Here is a 21,317-nt window from a genome sequence, read left to right as displayed (position 1 = left end):
GTTAAAAGTATATTTTTGCTTTTATTTTTATTACCAAGCCTAGAACATTCCATATTTCATCAGTGCATGACAGAAAAATTGGGAAATGAGCCATGTCTTTGATTCACCCAGAATCAGTAGTCTAAGACATTTTCCCTTCCTGACTAGGAGGTTTAACAGAAGACTCTCTGCTTAATAACTTGATGCTAAAAGTATTAATAGTCAATTTCATTTGCAAATAACAACTAAATACAAGGATTTAAGGAGGAAAACAGATGCAGAAATTAATTTTAATATTCATATGAACTTTAGCTATTGTATTTCCAATGAAAATCACATTCTGTCAATTAATGCCATGTGGATTGCATTAAAAATTGTTGAATGAGATATCATTTTCAGTGTGATATGAAAAGCATCGAGGACAGTTTTAATAATAGCTATTTGAGGGTATAAAAATAATATAAATTGGATAAGAATCTTCCAATTTTCTCTTCTATAATGGGCAAAATGCTAGACAGAGGGGAAGAGTCTGAGCTCTCACACCAGGTTGCACTGGGCAATTATTGGACAACGATGTCACTTCCAGGTGAGGAGCAGTGGCCTGGATGAGGCCAGCCCTGTCTCTGCTGCGTCCACCTCCTGGGGGCTGTGAGTTTGCTGGTCACTGAGCTCAGCACCCCATCTCCCAGGGTCAAACTTGGGGAAGTTTCCAACTCGACACAGAAACAAATGTGTTTCTAAGTCATTTTCCTTAAATGTGTTTCCCTTAAATTTCACTCACATTAATAAAAGTGGGATGCTAAACATTAATGATGTAATCATTTAGTTGTGAAATTTTAAATTAAATTAATTCAGTGAAGAAATGTAAATGTATCAATGAAAATTAATTTTAAAAATAAAGAAAAAAGTCCACCAGATATCAACAAAGTATGTAAGTGATTTTTTTTTTCAAATACAATGAACTAACGAGAGTGTGGAAAACTTATGAAAAAGAGAAGGAAAAGGGAGAGAAGCTAAGGAAACAGTAATAGATAATATAGAATTTTAAAGGGTGATAGAACTCAGGTGTGGTGACACAGGCTTGCAAACCCAGCACTTTGGAAGGCTGAGACAGGAGAATGAGAAGTTTTGGCTAAGCCTGAGCAACATGTTAGTCCTTGTCTCGAGATAGAAGATTTTAAAAGAGCTTGGAATACAGCTCAGTGTGAAGGTCCTGGTTCGGTCCCCAGCAACACACACACAGAAATTAAGGAAGGTTATAACTTCAAATAATATAAATGTTAAGGCAAATAAAGAATGATATTAATAGGGCTTGGAAATAGATTTGAAAATTTAGAATAAACTCTTCGATATCTAACATTATGTTATTAGTAAAGATACCAGAAAATCCAAATGACACAGCCCAACACCCCACGCAGAGGCAGGTCCTGAATGTGGTGACTGCATTACAGAAACATGCTCGTAATCGAGTCAGACACATGGTTGCCAGGGATGAGGTAACAAGGTAGCAACGAAGGTCGATTTTGAAAGTAGAGTCCACAGCATTTCTTGTACATCAGATTTGTCCTGGTTAGATATAATTTGAGATTAATTAGTAAAATAAGCAAGAGTATAGCCAACTCGGCTAATGTTTGAGACCAGCACACTTTAGGCAATTGGCCTTTCATATGGGGAAGAGAAGCATAAAGTAAGATTGTATACCACTGAATGTATGATAGCATCTAAAAGCTATCTGAGCATAAACTTAAACATACTCAAGTTAGAGCTTCTACAGAAAATACAGAGTAAAACTCCTGTAAATCAGTAAAAGCTTTAAGCATAAGTGCCTGGGGAGAGTGGGATGGGAAATGTAAAGTTCCCCATAATTAATTAACATACTGTACTCAAAGCAATTCCTATCAAAATCCGAAGACTCTTTGAGAGGCTGAAAATTGTCAAACTGCTTCTAGATTCAGGACTAAACATTAAAGGGGACAGTTTAGTCTTGAAGGAGAACCAGGTGGGGTGGATTTCCTTCACACAGTGACCTTCAGCAGAGCCCCAGAGCATCGGTACTGCCGCAGGACGAACCGGAAGGGTGAACCTGAAGCCGCTGGAGCAAAAAGGTGAGACCCGAAGGGAGCGATGCAAACTGAGAACTCCCTTATCACAAAGCTGGTGTTACAAGTAGGAAGAAAACAAGATCAAAGTGATGCTAGGGAAACTGATCCTCAATGTAGAAAACAAACAAAAAAGAATTTCAACATGTGCGACATACAAAATAAATCCACTGGGTAGTGGGGACATATACGTAAAAGGGCTGCAGATGAATGAGCGAGTGACACTGACAAGGGAGACTGTGTGGAAACATGACTGATGAGTTCCACTCATAAAATCAAGCAACCCTGCTCATGAAAAGCAACATAAAGAAAGCAAATAGTCAAAAGGCAAACTAGAAAAGCACCAACAGAAACAGAGAAGTGGTATCCAAAATAAGTAAATAGCAGTTAAAACCATTAAGAACCAACATCCAGTAGAAACAAGTGATCAGATTCTTTACTGAAAATAAACCCTAAGTGGTTTTAGTACTCTTGAGCAAAATATGACTCAAACCACACTGCAGCCCTAGTTCACCCTATGAGATTTACAAAAGAATAAACTCTAATATTATCAAATGATGGGCCATCTGAATCCTAGGCACTGCTGGTGAGAAGGTAAGTAAGAGCCACTTGGAAGAGCATCAGCATTTCTGCAAAGCTCAGAGGTGTGTGTCTTGCAGCACAGAATACCCACCCTTAGATGCGTGACTTAGAGCATGTTCTCCATGTGACACTGGTGGTGTTTGTGTCCTGGAGAACTGTCAGGGTAGTGAAATGTGTGTGTGTGTGTGTGTGTGTGTGTGTGTGTGTGTAAGATATTTAGCAGTATCACTCCCCTCTACTCACTACATGTGAGTAACATTCTCCAGATGGGAGAGCCTGAAATTTCTCCAAGAACCAGGATAAACTTGGCACATTTCAGAACCAGTGTTCTAGAAAAACCCCAAAATATTTACCAAAACATGAGGGCACAATTGTTCCTGGCAACAGTGTCACTTACAATACCCCAGACCTAGAAACAAAGCTTTTTATAGAATTAAAAAGAGAAGTCATATTCATAAAGTTCAAAACTACAAATAAATTAGGTCCAGCTACACGCTCCATGTTACTAATTTCAGGAAAATAGGCACTGAAGAAAGTACGTGTCTCTGAATGGGTGAGTCAGCTTTCTGTCATGCTGACAAAATAACAGTGAAAAACAGTGGAAGAAGAGGAGGAGGAGGAGACGGAGAGGTCTATTTTAGTTCAGAGTTTCAGAGATCAGTTTATGGTTGGCTGAGTCCGAGGTGGAAACAACACAGAGAAGCAAAGATGTTCGTGGCATGGCAATCAGCAGCTAGAAAGAGACAGAAATAGAGGGGGGAGGGATAAAGGAGAAGAGGAAGAAGAGGAGGAGGGGTAAAGGAGGAGAAAGAGAAGAGGAAGAGGATAAAGGAAGAGGGGGAGGGGTAAGGGAGGGGAAGGGTCAGGGTAGGGCAGGAGGAGGAGAAGGAGGAGAGAGACGGACAAAGGAGAAAGTGAAAAGGAAAGAGCCTGCCCGGGAACAAGCTAGATTCCCCGAGGCCACACTTTCAGTCCCCCCTTCTCTGTTTCCATCACTTCCCAAGACATCCACCAGTCTGAGTTCCTCCTTGGATTCATCCACTCATGGCTGGAGTCAGGAGCCAGGCACCCAAAGGCCCAAGGTCCCCTCTGAACCCCACTTCTCTGGGGCCCACACCTTTCACACAGGAGCCCCAGGGGTGTCCAGGAACAAAACAAAGTTCAGAATACTTAGCTGTACTGTTCCCTAAAACACATGCTATTATGACTTAATGTCTGTGAATTATAGAACATATTGGAGTAGAAAATGTGTTTGAAAATGAGCAAACGTACAGAAAAATCACTACAGAGGAACTGCGCATAAAACTGAAGAAGTTTTGACTTAGAAGCGGGAAGCTGGCTTCTCCTTAGTGAGAGCCAGAAGTGAGGTCAGATTTCTGGTGAAGCCAGTGAAGTTTCTCCAGGAGGTCCCCTTCAGGCACGGCTTTGTCACCAACTGGGTGTCGCGGGATGTCTGGAAACACCTTGAATCCCCTTTAGGGAAGGGAGGTGCCACTGCTGTCTGGTGGGCACAGAACAAGGGTGCTGCATTCACAGGCAGTGTACAATTTCAGTAACGACAAGTCTGAGAAAGTCTTTTATGATGAATTTGATCATTCCATATACCAAGTGTACCAATAAAGTTATTTTTAAAAGAAGTTCTTATCTCGGCTTTACAGGATTTTCATATTGTGTTGACACACAGGATGCAAAATCTATTATAAACTCAAAGGCATAGCTTGTTTCAAACATTACTAAAGTAATAAAACAATTCCAACATGTGACTTTCCAGATCCTCTGACTTCAACAAAAGGTCCCAAAGTATTACCCGTGAAAGTCATAATTCAACAGGAAGTCACATCTTTAACTGCAGAGGAAATCAACAAGAAACCAGTGCAGGAGCAGAAAGAGGCTGCTGCAAAAGACATTGGGTATGGACACGATGCATGGCTTTAGAAGTTACTTCTATGTAGAGAAAAATGTCCTTAAACTGTTTAAAGGGTTTGGTTCTTGTTTTGGTCACAGATTCAGCATCAGGCAACCAGAAATTCAAAAAACATGTTCCTAAGCAGAGACAGCTACTGACTGCAGCAGGTACAGTCAACTGAAACTGCTTTCTTGTGCGCAAATTAGAAACTATAATGGCACGATGATCTTTGAGATATTACTATAAAGCCATTTCTCTTACTACTTGCTCTTTTCAGATACTAAAAGTATGATATCCCTGAAAAAATATAAACAACACCTTTAGATAAGAATAGGAACAGGCACACAGAGAGAGAGGAAAGGTAGGCTCCCTTTGTGAGGAACTGTCCATGGTGGTCCAGAGGAATACAATTCTGTGTATGTAGAATTCCAGAAGGCATTTCAAGAAATATCCATACCCACGTAAAATCAGTTCTATAACCATATATCATAGTATCATGGTAGCAGTTAATTCAGAAAATACAATTTGAGATCCTTATAAGAGATTAAGAGATAGGAATTTGTTAGGATTTTCATCTTACATCATATAGATATAGATATGATAGATATAGATATAGATATAGATATAGATATAGATATAGATTTGTACCTCAAATAAGTTATCTGGGTGAAGTTTTGAAACAAGCCCATGAGATATTTACTTTTGTCCGTGAAACATGAAGAGGATAAACCACTTGCCCAAAGTCAGCCTCTTGCTACTGAAGCCAGGAATCCCAGTGTCCAGCCAAAATTCGTAACCTGTACATAACCTGTAGGCTATTTACATAATACAAGGGTGAGGGCCAAGGATTTAGTTCAGTTGTTCTGTTGCCTGCCTTGCAAGCACAAGGTCCTGAGTTCAATCCCTGGTACTGGGGGGGAAAAATGTTTCACATAATATAAGGGTGATTTGAAATTATCTAGATGTAAAACAATATAGACATTTTTGACAAGACCAAAACATTTGTAAAATTATACATTTATTTATCATTCATTTTCATCCATGTGCCTCTATCAGAATAAAATGATTCACTGTTCATGGGCCTTGTCTATCTTATGCCCTATTGTATTAGTAGTATTTAAGTAGTTCCTGACTCATAGAAGAGGCTGAGTAAATATTTTCAGACCAAAAGAAAAAGTGATCAAGTGGAGAGAGAGGCATTGCACATGCAAGGAGGTGCCTGTCAGGCTGATTTCCATCCTCGGGTTCAGGCTTTCAGTTAAAATGCAAGCATGAAGACAGATTGGATGTCTCCCACCAAGGTAAGGGCAGGTATAAATAAGCATTTATAACTCACTTTCATATATAAACAAAATCCAAATTCTTTGAAAACTTATAAGCTATTTTTCTCCATAGTCATTTTGTAAATATGGTCCATGTTTTGCTGATGCTAGATAAGAAAAATTTGTAGCAAAGTAGAAACAAATTTGTCTAAAAATGTAGCCTTTCTTTATCCTGAAAACTAATTAAAAATATAGGAACACTTTATTAATGCTGCCTAAAATATTTCTGTTTCAAATCCAGTCCTATTTGATTCAAGAATGTTCTCTTCACATATATATTTGATTATAATTCCTTTTCTTTCGGAATATCTATTATGATTCAGTTTTCCACTGTAAATATTGATTCTCTTTCCTCCTTTATGAATATATATTTTAATTTCCTCTAGAGCTATGTTTCGTATTACTGCCGTTTCATTATTTCTCTTTCTTCTAAATGTCACTCGTAAGATATTTAATACTAAAAAAATTAATAGCGTGATTTTAAACAAGAAACTCCAACTCTACTTAGCAAAAGAATAAAGGCATTAAAACAAACCAAAGAAATGAATAACATGAACTGAAATGATGTAAATATAGTAAAAAGTGTATGAGGACAATAACACAGCTGATCCATTATCACAAGTAAGTTAAGAGATAAGCTTTTGGGAATTATCAAAATTTTAGAAATCGCCCAATTCCTTCTCTAAGAGATAACTACCACTGACACTTTAGAATGTTTTCTTTTCTTCCTTCCACTTCCCCTCCCTACACAGGCCTGGATGTAACTTTGAGCATGAAGTATAAATAGATCTGGTTTGCGCATGGCTATTTGATAGCCTGGCATGAGATGTAAATCCATACCTTCAAAATTGTCTGAGAAAGGATGTGGCAACCACTGTGGTGAGTGGGATTCGCTGTGCCAGATGAGTCTTTGTTTTGTTTGTTTTGGTTGTAGGTACCTAGCTTATGTTGTTCCTTATTTCTGTAGTTCTGAATTGCACTGCTGTAAATGGCATTGCATGCCTTTGATACAGCACTGACAATCATTTTCCCTAGGATGAATTTTGATAAAAGGAATGTTAATTTAATATATCTGAACATCTGTGGGATGTTTGACCATAAACTTTCTCAGAAGAAGTCCTCAGTCAAGCTCGCTTCTCATTGGGCCACTGTTACCGAGTCCATAATGATGCATCACGAATGTCATGTCTCCCTAAAACTTCACATTTCCCCTATTAATATGTGCAGACTTTATTTTAATTTCATTTTATTTTATTAATATGAATTTGCAGTTCACACAGTTTATAATCGTCTTGACCCAGCCTCCCTCTGCTCGTGTATTCCCCAAAGACCTTGAGTTTTCATAGGACAGCAATATTTGTGCACCACTATTTATCACAGCACAGCCCCAGACAATTACATAAATCCTGCAAGCAGCCTGAATACCCATGAAGAGACAAGCGGATAAAGAAAATGTGGTATTTATATATAATGGAGGGCCACTCGGCTGCAACTTCCCTTGTTAAAGTCCTGTTCCCCTGAGTAATTGTTGGAAGAGATGAACCCTTGGGGGGTGGGTGGCTCCTAAGAGCCCTGCCCACCTCGTAGAACCAATGTTCACAGACGCGAGACCCAGAGCTCACAAGTCCCTCCTAGGGTGGGAAGAGCACACCCTCGCCCAAGTCCCACCATGGTGCACTAGTGCTGAGCACCCCAGCCTCCAGAAATGTAAGGGTGAAGCCCCCGCTGTTTCTCACAGTCTGAGCACTGTGTCACAGCTGCCTGAAAGAACCAAGCCATGGGCTTTGCTGAGCCACCCGGAGTGACCACGAATTCTCTTGGGCCACACACACAACCTATAAATAGTTCTTGTATACAAGGAGCACGACTCTCCTTGGGTATACTTTACCACAACAGTTTAGAAAAGAGTGTAACATAGCATGAAAAGGATAACATAGCCGACTTTTCATTTATGTGACCAGTGGTACTGTGAAAATGCCTGTGGTCTTGTGGATTCCCAGAGAGATCATCACTGGAAATCATTGCCTTGTCTAATCACGCTTTCATGGGAAAGTTCACTGATGTACACTCTGCTGAAATTTGGAGACATGAGCAGAAGCCCAGGGTCCAGCAGGACAGCTGCCCGGGAAGGTGATCTGCATGGTGCAAGTAATGAGACGTGGTCAGGGTTTGCTTGGCACTGTCAGATGGCAACCATATATATTCCAATAACTAATAAAGAGCAACCATTTAATTTTATAGGTTTGATATACTACATTATATATAATGCCACCATATCATGAGCAAAAAGTGATTTATTGCATTCTTGTACTTCTATAACAAAGTTGCTCCAATTAATTTATTTAAACTCATTGGAGTATTTTATTAAGTAACACAACAAGCCTCAATTCAAAAAGTAAATAAGAAAGTTTACATGTCTGCTCAGTGAAAATAAACGTCTGCTTCACCGGCCAACATACATGCAAGTAGTTTGAAATATTATTTTTTCTGCAGTACTGGGGATTGCAGCCAGGACCTTCTCACTGAGGTTCCTCTCAGTGCTCCAAGCCCATTTTTACATTTTGATATAGGTTCTTACTGTGTCTCACTGGGCTCACATTTGTGACCCTTCTGCCTCAGCCTTCCAGAACACTGGGATTACAGGCTGAAGCCCTCACTGGCCATCACAGCAGTTTGCTCACCATGACATGTGTGGCAACGTCTGATACATGCAGGGGGCCCTTGAGTGACCTTGTAGAGGGCACAGGAGGCAGCTGGCTCTGGACTCGACCCTGTTACACAGCATTCTCTTGTCACTGCGGTGGCCTTTACCAGAACACTGAGAAATCACATAATAGTGTTAGGAGTTTATAGTCCCTTGGGCTGTATCGCTGGCTGTCTAGACCACATGCAGCCTGAGAGTCTAGGCGGGACACTCCTGTCCAAGCCAAAAGCCAGATGCACTGACCAGCTTCCACTGTGTCTTCAGGGACTTCCCAGATGGCCGGGCTGTTAACCTGTGCTGCCCGGCGTGTGCTGGGACACAGCTGAAGTGAGTGTTCTCAAACCTAAGTTGTTAATTTGGGGTCCAGGCTCCAGAATCCTGTGCTCAGCAAATGCTGGGGGTGGGGAATGCATGTTCTCAGGTGGTTCTGGTCACTGCTGTTGGGGCCTCACCTAAGAACCACAATTCTATGCCCTCACAGCAGGCAATTCTGCAAGTGGCTGAAGTCCTTCTTCAGTGTCCTCTGCCAGCTCCCCAGAGCGATTTTCATTCGTTAGAAGAAAGCCCAGGAGGCCTGCACAGCAGGGCAGTGGGAAGTTCTGTGCAGTCATACAGCCCTTGGCATCTGTGTGTGTGGTGATGGCGGTGAGGGTCTGGAGTATCTGGGAGGCATCTGTGCACAAGTCTCCCTGTCATGCAGAGGAGGTTTCTGCTCCATTTTAAACATGCATGTGGTCCTGAAGCTCTGCTTTCTCTTTCATCCTTTTCCACAAGCAGTCTCCAGAAAACCTAAGAGCTGATGAGACAGGAAAGCAAGGATTTCCTATTCTTAGAGGAAATATTTACTCTGCATGACAACCAATTAAATCAAAAGAGTGTAAAAAAATAATGTTTATCATCAGAATATCTGTGTCTCCCTGATAAGAGAAGGAGCCCTTGTAAAAGGGAGCCTGCAGACCTAAGCCAGCCCTTCTGCCATACGTGGGTACAGGGAGGAGAAGGAAGACTCTCACGGCGCCCACATGTCCCCAAGTGTTTGCTCTGCAAGGTGCCTCAAGCCTACTCATTGATGTCTTTCATTTCCCCTGATCCTGTAGAACTAATAATTATTCCCAAGTCCACCACCACAGTCCACATGGATGGACCTCTTCGTTATTGATATACACGACCACAAATAACTTCGCTGTACCCTCACAAGTATTTCAACAATATTTGGAAAAAGAGAAAGAAAAAAAGGTTTAGTTTTTAAAATTATCAAAATTCAAACTTAATAAAAAAAAACTTTTAATGGGCAGAGTGAATTCAATACTTTACCAATGAAGTTATAAAGATGTCGGGAGAGCACAGTAACGTATGTGAAAGTTCTGAGTCATTAGGGTTGTATCAACTACAGCCCAGCCAGGTACTATTACAAACATACTAGAAAATCTTAAATTCCAACCCCTGAATAGACAGTGAGAATGAAAATGTGGAACAACCACTTCCAGACTTACAAACACCGCTCTGCAATGAGGAATAAAGCAATAAGGTTTACGTGGAGATTTCTGTGCACAATACCAGGGCAGTTTGTTTATAGCACTCGAGAATTATAGACAACTATACCAAGTGATGAACTGCTAAACAAGTAGTAGTGTGTTCATGTGAGGGGAAACTACCCAGAGATAAGATGGTTTTAGCGCCCCACAGCTGTCACCCCTGGGTCCTCACCCTGTCACCAGTCTGCTGGGGAGTTGGAGCTGGGGCCTCTGTTGGAGCAGAGCCATCCACCTCCTAACCACAGGATGGCAAGTGTGATCCAGGCAGAAGGGTGACGTCCGAGCACCTAGAGGACCAGCACTCCTCAGGGTCTGGGATGTGAAAGAGCCTCACCCTCAGGTATCAACACAGGTGGAGAAAGAGCTGTCCACGGTGGACAGGGGCAGGCCCCACATTAAATTTACCCACTCACGTGACTGCTTCCTACGAAGGGGTCCCTCATGCGTCTGAGGTCTGCTGTGCTGGAGGCAGACTCCATGTAAGGATCCGTGTGCAGATTTTGGGAGAGAGGAGATCACTTATCTCATGGGAACCTTCAAAGGAGAACGATAGCTTTGGCAGAGGGAGAAGCAAAGTCCGTTACTGCTGGATTTACATCACTGATGGATTTTCTGCCTTAATCACCTGGCACCACTGGGGAACCGGCTTCACTTTACCACTCTGGAAATGCTTTCTTGCCAATAATGCCTATATAGAAATGAGTCTCAATTATGTGTTCATGAAAAACATTGGTATTTAAAATGAAGAAGACACACAGGCTTCATCTGCATACTTCTTGTTCAAGTGGTACACGTTGGCAGTATTTTTGCCAATGGCATGTTAATCATAGAACATCTGCAGAAAATGAAAACTTGGGATATAAAGCTTCAGTAGATGTTAACTTCCTGTGTATTCAATTCATTGTAACTAAAGTCATTCATGGAAAAATAAAAGAACTCCAATAAGACAATGAAAAGCCACAGATTAATGAGATAGAATAAATGCTAAAATCCCTTCAGTGTGAAATCCCAGGGACTTCTTGGTATGTATTACATCAAGACTGGCCACCTCAGTATTGTGTAATTATACCCCTCTCAACTGTAATTCCCAGATTCTCCATGGCTGTGGGCAGCCCAATAGCCCTGATCAGTCACATCACAGATGACTCACATTCCAAACATTGCCTCAGCCCAGCCTCATCAGATGGGTCCCCCAACAACACAGGGACCATGCTTACCTCGTCCCTCTCCAGCAGGGTTGGACCCAGTCTGTTAAGAACAAGTGCTTGCTTGCTAGTCAGTAGCTAAGCAGCAATCATAAGGATTGTCAGTGAAAGACTGGATGTCACTGACAACCCTGCATACCACAGCCTCAGTAAGACACTGGAATAATTGCTGCACTTGGTGAGAACCCAGGAAGATGGACACTTAGCCAATGGTGTCAGGTGAGGAGAGCATTTGGAAAACATCAGGAGGGCTCATGCCTGCCACATATGGGAGAAATGGATAAACAGACTGTGTTTTTTTTTTCCACCCAGGTATGGCTGTCAAAGAAATAGCATGGACGAAGCATAGGGTGAAAGATTGCAAGGCTGACAAGGGCAATCAGACAAGAGTGGAGGAATCCAGATTCAAAATCAGCAGAGACTCCATTCAGCAAAATTGAAGTTCACAGAGAGTAGGGATTTGCCTGGGAAAAATTACATCAACTGGAATGAAGTCACGATTAGAAATCAGTGAGGATTCTGATGTGCTACTGCAGAGCCAGGTGACTACAGCACACAGTAACAAAACATACACTCCAGAAGGCTAGAAGAAAAGATTTTGAATGTTTTCACTATAGAGAAATGACAAGTGAGTAGATAAATACATTTAACCTGATTTGAACTTCACATCATATTTGCATGCATGGAAACATCACGTGGTCCACAATAATGTGGGCACTTTTTATGTTTTGTGGTAATACATAATTCATAAAAATACAAGCTAGCCTAAACTTGTGGTCTCAGAGAATTAGATCTACCCTAGAAATACATACAGGGGATATCTACCTTGTAAATAATTGCAAAAAATTAAAACACTGAATGATACAGGGATACACCTTTTCCTGAATGAGAACCTTCTGATCCATTCAGATTTTCACACAGGATGCATCCAGTTCTTACTGATTATTCCACGCATTTACTTCAAGGAGTCCCCACAAAAGCTCAGCACATGAGGGGAAGTAGTGCTCACATTTCCGTGGCTCTCGACTTTGCTGCCTTGAAGATTCCCAAGTGTTCCCGATTCCTGCTCTTTCAGCTTCTGCACTCCAGGGAAGATGCAGTGAGAAGACTGCCTCAATTCCACGGAGGTTGGTACAACAGAGGGAGCATTCAAGAGGTACAAGCTTCCGCTTTCTCCCTACTTAGCTCCTGGGCCCCTTCTGCAGGAATCCTGTGTTCCAGGTGGGCAAAGAGAGCTTTGTCACCCCTCACCAGGGACATCTGCATGGCTCTGCACTGTCCTTCTAAACTTCCTGGTTGAAAGCTTTATTCCATTACATGGGCAAGCAGAGCCATGAATGACTAAAGGTGGAGCTTCTTCCATCTCTGCCTGAGCTCTAGATGCTGCTCCAGTGACCAAATTCAAAGATGGGGCAGAAAAATCCAGGTGTACATTTTGTGCCACATTGCTGTTCACACAGAGGGGAAAAGGAAATGCTTCCACCAAGTTTTCTGACAGTAGTATTATAGCGTATGATGGGAAAACAAAAATCAAACTCCTGACACATCTTAACTGTGTTCTTAATTGTATCCTTCGACTTTATTATGTGTTAAATTTCAGTATTTGTGCTAGAGTTAGAGCTTGAAAATTAGTAATTATGACTTACAGCTGCTTTGTCTATATGACTTGCTATTCTTGACTACTGATTGAATGGTTTCAGGTTTTCTATTTTGCTGTTCACATTTACCCTCATTTGTTGTTATTTTGACCCTTTTTAGAAGTTTTGATCTATTTTAGGACCTGATAGGTAGTATGAAGAAAGTTGATGAAAACGTGGATAAATTTTCTAGGAAATGTGTCTCTAGTAACAAAGGAAGTGATCCTTCTAGGTATCTATGTCCATTTATATTTATATCTATGTCTACATCACTATGTCCCTTCTATCACAAGGAACAGAGGGACAGAGTGGGGGAAGAGAGAGAGAATAAGGAAAAGAAAAGAAGGAGGAGGAGGAGGAGGAGAAGAAGGAAGAGGAGGAGGAGCAGGTGAAGGAGGAGGAGAAGGAGAAAGAAGAGGAGGAAAGAAACAAAGTTCTCATAATGTTTAAAGTAGAAGAAGTTGGAGTATCAAAACTTATGTTTTACAAAAACATGGAGCACAAAATAATAACCTGAGTGATGAAGATCTCTTAAAAAAGGAGAGAAAGAATATGGTCTTTGACAGGATATGAGAGTTAGTTTTCATCTTCATAAAACACATTCTGTTATCAAAACTGCAAATACAAGATATCAATTTCCTAAGCATTGGTGAGACTCAACATAAGAACTTGAAATTTAAGCCTTCATTCTTAGTCCTGTGTCTGATTGCTGTTTAAGCTCTGCTCACCACATGTTGTCATGAGAAATTTACGTATTTTTGTTAATTTTTTTCCTATATGCCTGTGATTAAAACACTGTCTCATAGCTATTCATAAACATAGGGCAATGAAACTGGAAGTGAGTGTCACAGGAAACCACAAGAACTTCATAAACACAAGGAAATTAAATAACCCTCCTCAACAACCAATGGGTCACAGATGAAATTAAAGAAGAAATCAATTTATACAATTAAACATTAATGCCACTACAACACACCAGAACTTATGGGCCACACAGAAAGCAGTCCTGCAAGGGAAATTTATATAGGTTAATTCTCATAGAGAAAAGAGAGTAGGCTCAAATAAACAACCTGACTTTGAACTTCAAGCTTCTAGGAAAAGAAAAGCTAGTCCAATAAATGTAATAAACAGACTTATTTATTGGATTTCTACAGGGGCTGTTGTGCTCTCACCTTTTTCTTTCCTAATTGTATAGAGTTGAGTGGTGGGTTTTTTTTTTGTTGTTGTTGTTTTTGTTTTTTTCCTTTTTTTGGTAAGATTGGCTAAGGATTTGTCAATTTTATTTGATCTTTCAAAGAACCAACTCTTCAGTTGATTGATTCTTTGTACTGTTTTCTCAGCCTCTGCTGCAAGTCTACGTATTGTTTTTTTCTCCTTTTCTAATTTCTTAATTCTTCATAGTTTCTCTCATTTTTCACTGGTCACACTGCAGTGTATGTGTCTGTATGTATACAGAACCATGTCATAACACAAAAATGATGAATAATAATATTTGATATATAATATGAAAATAAAAAGTTCTGATCCTCTGTCATCAAATGAATTATGTTTAAATACTTTAAACATATTTTGCAAACAAATTTTATATACAGTATATTTAAGAGAACAAAACAGCTTTCAATATATTGTATTCAAATGTAGAGTTTTGCTTTTATGGCTTTTTATGTTATAAAAATTTTATAAATTTTATAAAATTATTTTCCTTATCACATACAGCATGAGTGATGTTGAGGCTTTCTAATTTTTCCATTTAATTCTTAGAGCCAAAGTATAGTTTATTTTGTGTTATGTTTTTATATAAAAATTTCAGATAATAGAGTCTTTAATATAAGGTTAACAAATTGTCCTACCATCATTTGTTACTTTATTATTTTATCCCTTGTTTCACTGATTTTTGTCTAACTTTCATTAAAAATTATTTCCATCATAGCATTATAGAAAACTTTGATATTGAGAAATATTTCCATACTTCTTTATCTTTTCAAAATTATATTTATAAAGACTCCTAAACCCAGCTAGGCAAGTTTCAAAAATAAATCTGTTTTTATGAGAGTCACATTGGATGTATAGATTATCTTGTATAAAAACAGTTTTATTCACATCTCTATCTATCAATAAATAATGTTCCCCATTTTGTACATTTCAAAAATTGAATTATTTATTTTTATGTGTTTTATAGCTTTCTTTATACTATGGCATATTTTATAAGATGGTCTTTCAGAGATTTTATTGCTGTCATGATGGGATTATTTTGTAGAAGTGGTTTAATTAGTTACTGTTACTGAGCAGATTCATCACTTTTAGAAAACAAGAAGTCAACAATGTCTCATTTAAATGTAAATTATTGTTTATGGAATTTACTACATGTTTTTCAAAAGTGAAACTCATAAAACCTACAATAACAATGTCTTATTTTGTCCTTGTTTTACATATCGTCTTACTTTCATACTAATAACATTTCCATAAAATCAATTAGGAGAATATTTTTCTATTTTCTAGAAGAGTGGGCATAATATAGTACTTTTATCTATTTATTGAAAATGTAAAACAGAAAATTCATATATTTGTAACAGATGCTTCATCTATTTTTACAGTTTTTAACTTGTTACTAAATTGTTAACTACTTATTAGCTTATGCATTTCTGTTGTCTTTGAGTAAATTTTGAAAATGAATGTATATGGTAAATATTCTTCATTAAGATTGTTTGGACTTGCCTGCCTGGGATCACACGGCGGGTGCACGACCGCCTAGACTACGTGCCACCAGACCCAGTAAGGACCCAAGAACCCTGGAGGGGGTCTCTCCACTTGCCTGCCTGGGATCACGCGGCAGGTGTGTGACCTCCTGGACTGTGCGCCACCAGACCCAGTAAGGAAGGTAGCTGCCCAGGTGCCCTTGAAACACCCCCAAGACCTGCTCACCCACCCACCCATTCTCAAACCTCCTGATTGGGTCAGTCCTTGGACCAATTCTGCAGAGACATAGGTTCTCATGAAGGGTAGTTTTCTGAGCTCCGAACTTTGAACATCTTTAAAGAAAGGGCAGGGGAAACCTGTAATAGAACTGAGTGGAGTTCAACCCTGGAGTTGCGAAACTCAAGTTAGGCCTTGTGGACTGGGTTCAGTCTCAGTCGTGGGGAACTGCCATTGGCTAGCCAAGACCAGGGGATTTGGTTCTGCATATGGCTGTACATGTGGAATAATATGAGAACAGAGACATAGTCTGAAAGAGGACCCTCAAATTCTTTTTTTTCTTTCTTTTTTCTTTTGCTCATTTCACCCTAAAATTTCTTTCTTTTTTCTGTCCTCTCTCGCCAACTCAGTCTCTTGCTCCACCATATTATCCCTCATCTCCCTTTTTATTCTGGCTCCTGCCCTAACTCAGACTTCTTCTTTTATTATTTTTTCTTTTTTTTGGGGGGGGTTCTCTTTATGTTCTTTTCTCCAGTCATTTTACCTCACTCATGGCTCTGTACCTTCAAGGGAAGGCAAGCGCTGGTTATTGTTAAGGGGATATATTCTTGTCCTTATTCCTGCACTCTCTCTATCCCCCCTGAAGTTAATAGCTTTGTAAAGATAGTAAGGTAATACTACATCCTCTGGATTCACTTCAAACCTTCTCCAGTTCTTTCACTTATCTACTCCTCTCATCCTAACTCAGTCTAACCCCCCCATCCTAACTGGTAAAGATGCTATATTGAAAAGCATATTCACTGCAAACGTATTTTGGGCTGCTTCTTGATATTAATTTAATTCACATGGGTTAAAGGTGATACATTAATGACTACCACAAGTGGTCAGTTTGCAAGCTGTGCCTGATCCTATTGGGCTGCTGAATGTATCAATTGGGAAAAAGGGTTGTGATTGATTTAAAGAGTTGTTTTCTCTGATATTATGAAAATGAGGATGTCTATGAGCCATTAGAAACTCAAAAGCTAAAACGTAACTATATCAGGAAGATTTAAGTAATACCCAGAAATTAAAGAAGGACAACCCAACAACAAAAATAAAAATGAGAAAACACTTAAGCAAGACACAAAGACAGATTTCTAGTTCACCAATGGCAAACAGTAGGACAAATAAGGATGAAAAGTCTGATAGTGAACCAACAGGACACCCTGGACCCATATCATGGAAGGTAACAAAACAGATCAATCAGCCTCTAGAAAAATTCAAATCAGAAATAACTTCCCAGTTAACCAGAGAGATGATGAGCAAAATGGAAGTCATGATTCGAGACTCTAGAATAGAAACTGACAAAAAAATAGATGAGCTGAAGACCATGATAGAAGCCATGAAGGCTCAGCATAAGAAAGAAATGGAAACAATGAATACCCAACAGAGGAAAGAAATGGAATTCATAAAACAGATTCAAACAGATATCCAGGAGATTAAAAACTCTATTGAAAGTGTACACAACAGAATAAAAGATTGCAAAGATAGAATTTCAGATATAGAAGATAGGATTGCAGTCAGTGACCATGAAAAAAGAGGTCTCTCAAAAACAGTAAGGGATCATGAGAAATCAATCCAACAACTTCTAGATGATGCAAAGAAAAATAACATAAGACTGATAGGAATTCATGAAAAAGCAGGAGAAAATGCAAATGACTTAAAAAAGCTCTTCATAGAATTAATTACAGAAAACTTCCCAAACAGAAGGGAAGAATTAGACATACAGATAAGTGAGGCATATAGAACTCCAACTAGCCACGATCAAAAAAAATCTACATCTAGACATATAATAATCAAGATCCCAGAAATTCAACAGAAGAACAAAATACTACAAGCAGTAAGAGAAAAGAAACAAATCACATGCAAAGGAAAGCCCATTAGAATCACAGCAGACTTTTCAACACAAACCATTAGGTCAAGGAGAGCCTGGAGTGAGATATTACAAGTCCTAAAAGAAAAGAACCTCCAACCTAGACTGATGTATCCTGCAAAATTCTCTTTCAAAATAGATGTGGGGATATAAGATACTTCCACGACAAAGAGCACCTGAGAAATTTCATGAACACCAAACCAGCACTACAAAGAATTCTAAACAATATCCTAGAAAAGGACAATGAAGTTCACAATAACACGAGGCCCAACAGACGAAATCAAATAGGCAAGGCAAGAAACTAAAAGGAGACAGGAGAAAAAGTAAAAAGAGTCAACAAAAGGACAATAACATGACAAGAATAAGTCAGAATATATCAATTATAACCATCAATGTTAATGGCCTCAATTCACCAATCAAGAGAAATAGACTGGCAGGATGGATTAAGAAGCAAAATCCAACAATATGTTGTATACAAGAAACACACCTAGTGCAAAAGGAAGCCCACAGACTGAAAGTGAAAGGATGGAAAACAATTCTCCATGCGTCAGGAGCCCAGAAAAAAGCAGGGGTAGCAATCTTATTCTTAGATAAAGTAAATTTCAAACCAAAACTCATTAAGAGAGACAAAGAAGGACACTACATCCTTGTAAAGGGAACAATTCAAGAGGAAGAGTTGACAATCATAAACATATATGCACCAAATATAAATGCCCCCAACTATATAAAACAAATATTAAGTAACATGAAAAACCAAATAAGCACTAATACAATTTTAGTGGGGGATTTAAACACCCCACTATCACAAATTGACAGACCATTTAGGCAGAAAATCAACAAAGAAATAATAGAACTGAACCAAGCTTTGGAACACATGGACTTAATAGATGTTTATAGAGTATTGCACCCCCAAAAATATCAATATACATATTCTTTTTAGCTGCACATGGATCATTCTCCAAGATAGACCACATATTGGCTCACAGAACAGGTCTAAATAAATGCAAAAGAATTGAAGTCATCCCCTGTATATTATCAGATCATAGTGCAATCTAACTGGAGATCAATAGAACAAGAAACTGTAGAAACTTCACAAGCACATGGAAACTGAACAACACTCTCCTAAACAATCAATGGATTACAGAGGAAATTAAAGAAGAAATTAGATAGTTTTTACAAATAAATGAGAATGCCAATACAACATACAGGTATCTATGGGACACAATGAAAGCAATTCTATGGGCAAAATTCATAACATTGAATGCCCACATTAGGAAAACAGAGCGGACTCAAATAAACAACTTAATGATAAAACCTAGACTCCTAGAAAAACAAGAGCAAGAAAAACCCAAAGCTCGAACAAGAAAGGAAATCATAAAGATCCAAGCAGAAATCAATGCAATTGACATTAAGAAAATGGTACAAAAAATAAATGAAACAAAGAGCTGGCTTTTTGAAAGAATAAATATAATTGACAAACCCTTAGCTAATCTTATCAAAAAAAGGAAAGAAAAGGCTCATGTCCATGCAATCAAGAAGGAAAAAGGTGAAGTCACAACACATCCAAAAGAAATCCGGAGGATCATGAATACCTACTTTGGGAACCTGTACTCCAATAAAATGGAAAACACAGAAGAAATGGACAGATTTTTAGATACTTACAAATTACCAAAGTTGAACAAAGAAGATACAAACATTTTAAACACCCCAATTACAGTCAGTGAAATTGAAAATATAAATAAAAATTTATCAACAAAGAGAAGCCCAGACCCTGGTGGATTCACTGCTGAATTTTACAAGACATTTAGAGAAGAACTATTGTCATTACTCTTCAAACTTTTCAATAAATTGAAAGGGAAGCAATACTTCTGAATTCATTCCTGGAAGCAAGTATCACTTTGATTCCCAAACCAGGGAAAGATACAACTAAAAAGGAGTACTACAGACCAATCTCCTTAATGAATATAGATGCAAAAATCCTTAATAAGATACTAGCAAACAGAATACAGAGGATTATTAAGAAGATCATCCATCCTGACCAAGTCAGATTTATTCCAGAGATGCAAGGGTGGTTCAACATATGAAAGTCAATAAATGTAATACATTATATTAACAAAGTCAAGGACAAGAACCATATGATCCTCTCAATAGAAGCAGAAAAAGCATTTGATAATATTCAACACCCATTCATGATAAAAACCCTGCAAAAAATTGGAATAGATGGTCTATACCTCAATTTAATAAAGGCTATCTATGAAAAACCAACAGCCAACATCATATTAAATGGTCAAAAACTGAAAACCTTCATGTTAAAATCAGGAACAAGACAAGCATGCCCATTATCACCCCTCCTCTTCAATATAGTTCTGGAAACATTAGCCACTGCAATTAGACAAGAGAAAGAAATTAAAGCAATAAAGATAGGAAAGGAAGAAGTTAAACTGTCATTATTTGTTGATGATATGATACTCTACATTGAAGACCCAAAAAACTCCACCAAAAGACTTCTAGACTTAATTGACAGATTCAGTAGAGTATCTGGATACAAGGTGAACACCCAAAAATCAATAGCCTTCTTATACACAAATAACAGACTCACAGAGAGAGAAATAAGGGAAAAAGTTCCTTTTACAATAGCATCCAAAAAAATGAAGTATCTAGGAATCAATCTAACAAAAGAAGCAAAAGATCTCTACACTGAAAACTATAGCACTCTGAAAAAAGAAATTGAAGAGGATATAAAAAAATGGAAAGATATCCCCTGCTCCTGGGTAGGAAGAATCAACATAGTGAAAATGGCCATACTACCAAAACTTCTATATACATTCAATGCAATGACAATTGAAAATCCAACACTATATTTCACAGAACTTGAAAAAAGAATCCAAAAATTCATTTGGAACCATAAGAGACCTAGAATAGCAAAAGCCATTTTAGGCAACAGACACATGGCACCAGGTGTAACAATTCCCAATTTGAAACTACACTACAAAGCCACTGTGATAAAAACAGCATGGTACTGGCAAAGAAATAGGCCTGAGGATAAGTGGAACAGACTGGAAGACACAAAAACAAACTCAGATGTACTCAGCTACCTCATCTTTGACAAAGGAGCTGACCATCCTCAGTGGAGGAAAGATAGCCTCTTTAATAAATGGTGTTGGAAAAACTGGATGTCAACCTGCCACAGATTAAAATTAGACCCTTATTTTGCAATAAATTAAAATCCAAATGGATTAAAGACCTAAATATTAAAACAGAAACATTCAACTTGCTGAAAAGTAAGTTAGGCAGAACTCTGGAAGACATTGGCATAGGAAAACACTTTATGAACAAATCCTCAGTAGCACGGGAACTAGCAGATAGAATCAACAACTGGGATCTCATCTTACTAAAAAGCTTCTGTACTTCAAAAGAAACCATCAGCAGAACTAAGAGACAATCTACAATGTGGGAAAAAATTTTTACCAGCTGTACCTCAGACAAAGGACTATTATCAAGGATATATAAAGAACTCAAAACA

General features: G+C 38.7%; 2 long non-coding RNA genes across 3 annotated transcripts in view; both read right to left on the bottom strand.

Annotated features, from left to right (window-relative positions):
* LOC104862695 overlaps nt 1-21,317 on the bottom strand; it is a 61,673-nt gene that overhangs the window by 33,145 nt on the left and 7,211 nt on the right. The window lies entirely within an intron of this gene.
* The window catches only part of LOC104862694, a 21,332-nt gene continuing 6,576 nt past the window's right edge, over nt 6,562-21,317 (bottom strand). The window contains exons 2-4 of the long non-coding RNA XR_780401.2: nt 10,541-10,661; nt 10,300-10,414; nt 6,562-9,388 (exon numbers count right to left, since the gene is read on the bottom strand). This is a non-coding gene — a long non-coding RNA (uncharacterized LOC104862694). The remainder of the gene's footprint in view (nt 9,389-10,299; nt 10,415-10,540; nt 10,662-21,317) is intronic.

The sequence above is a fragment of the Fukomys damarensis genome, unplaced genomic scaffold (assembly GCF_012274545.1).
Source record: "Fukomys damarensis isolate Sample0158 unplaced genomic scaffold, DMR_v1.0_HiC HiC_scaffold_17, whole genome shotgun sequence".
Taxonomy (NCBI): Eukaryota; Metazoa; Chordata; class Mammalia; order Rodentia; family Bathyergidae; genus Fukomys; species Fukomys damarensis.
Note: the sequence above shows the minus strand (reverse complement) of the source record. Positions and strands in the feature narration are given on the sequence as shown.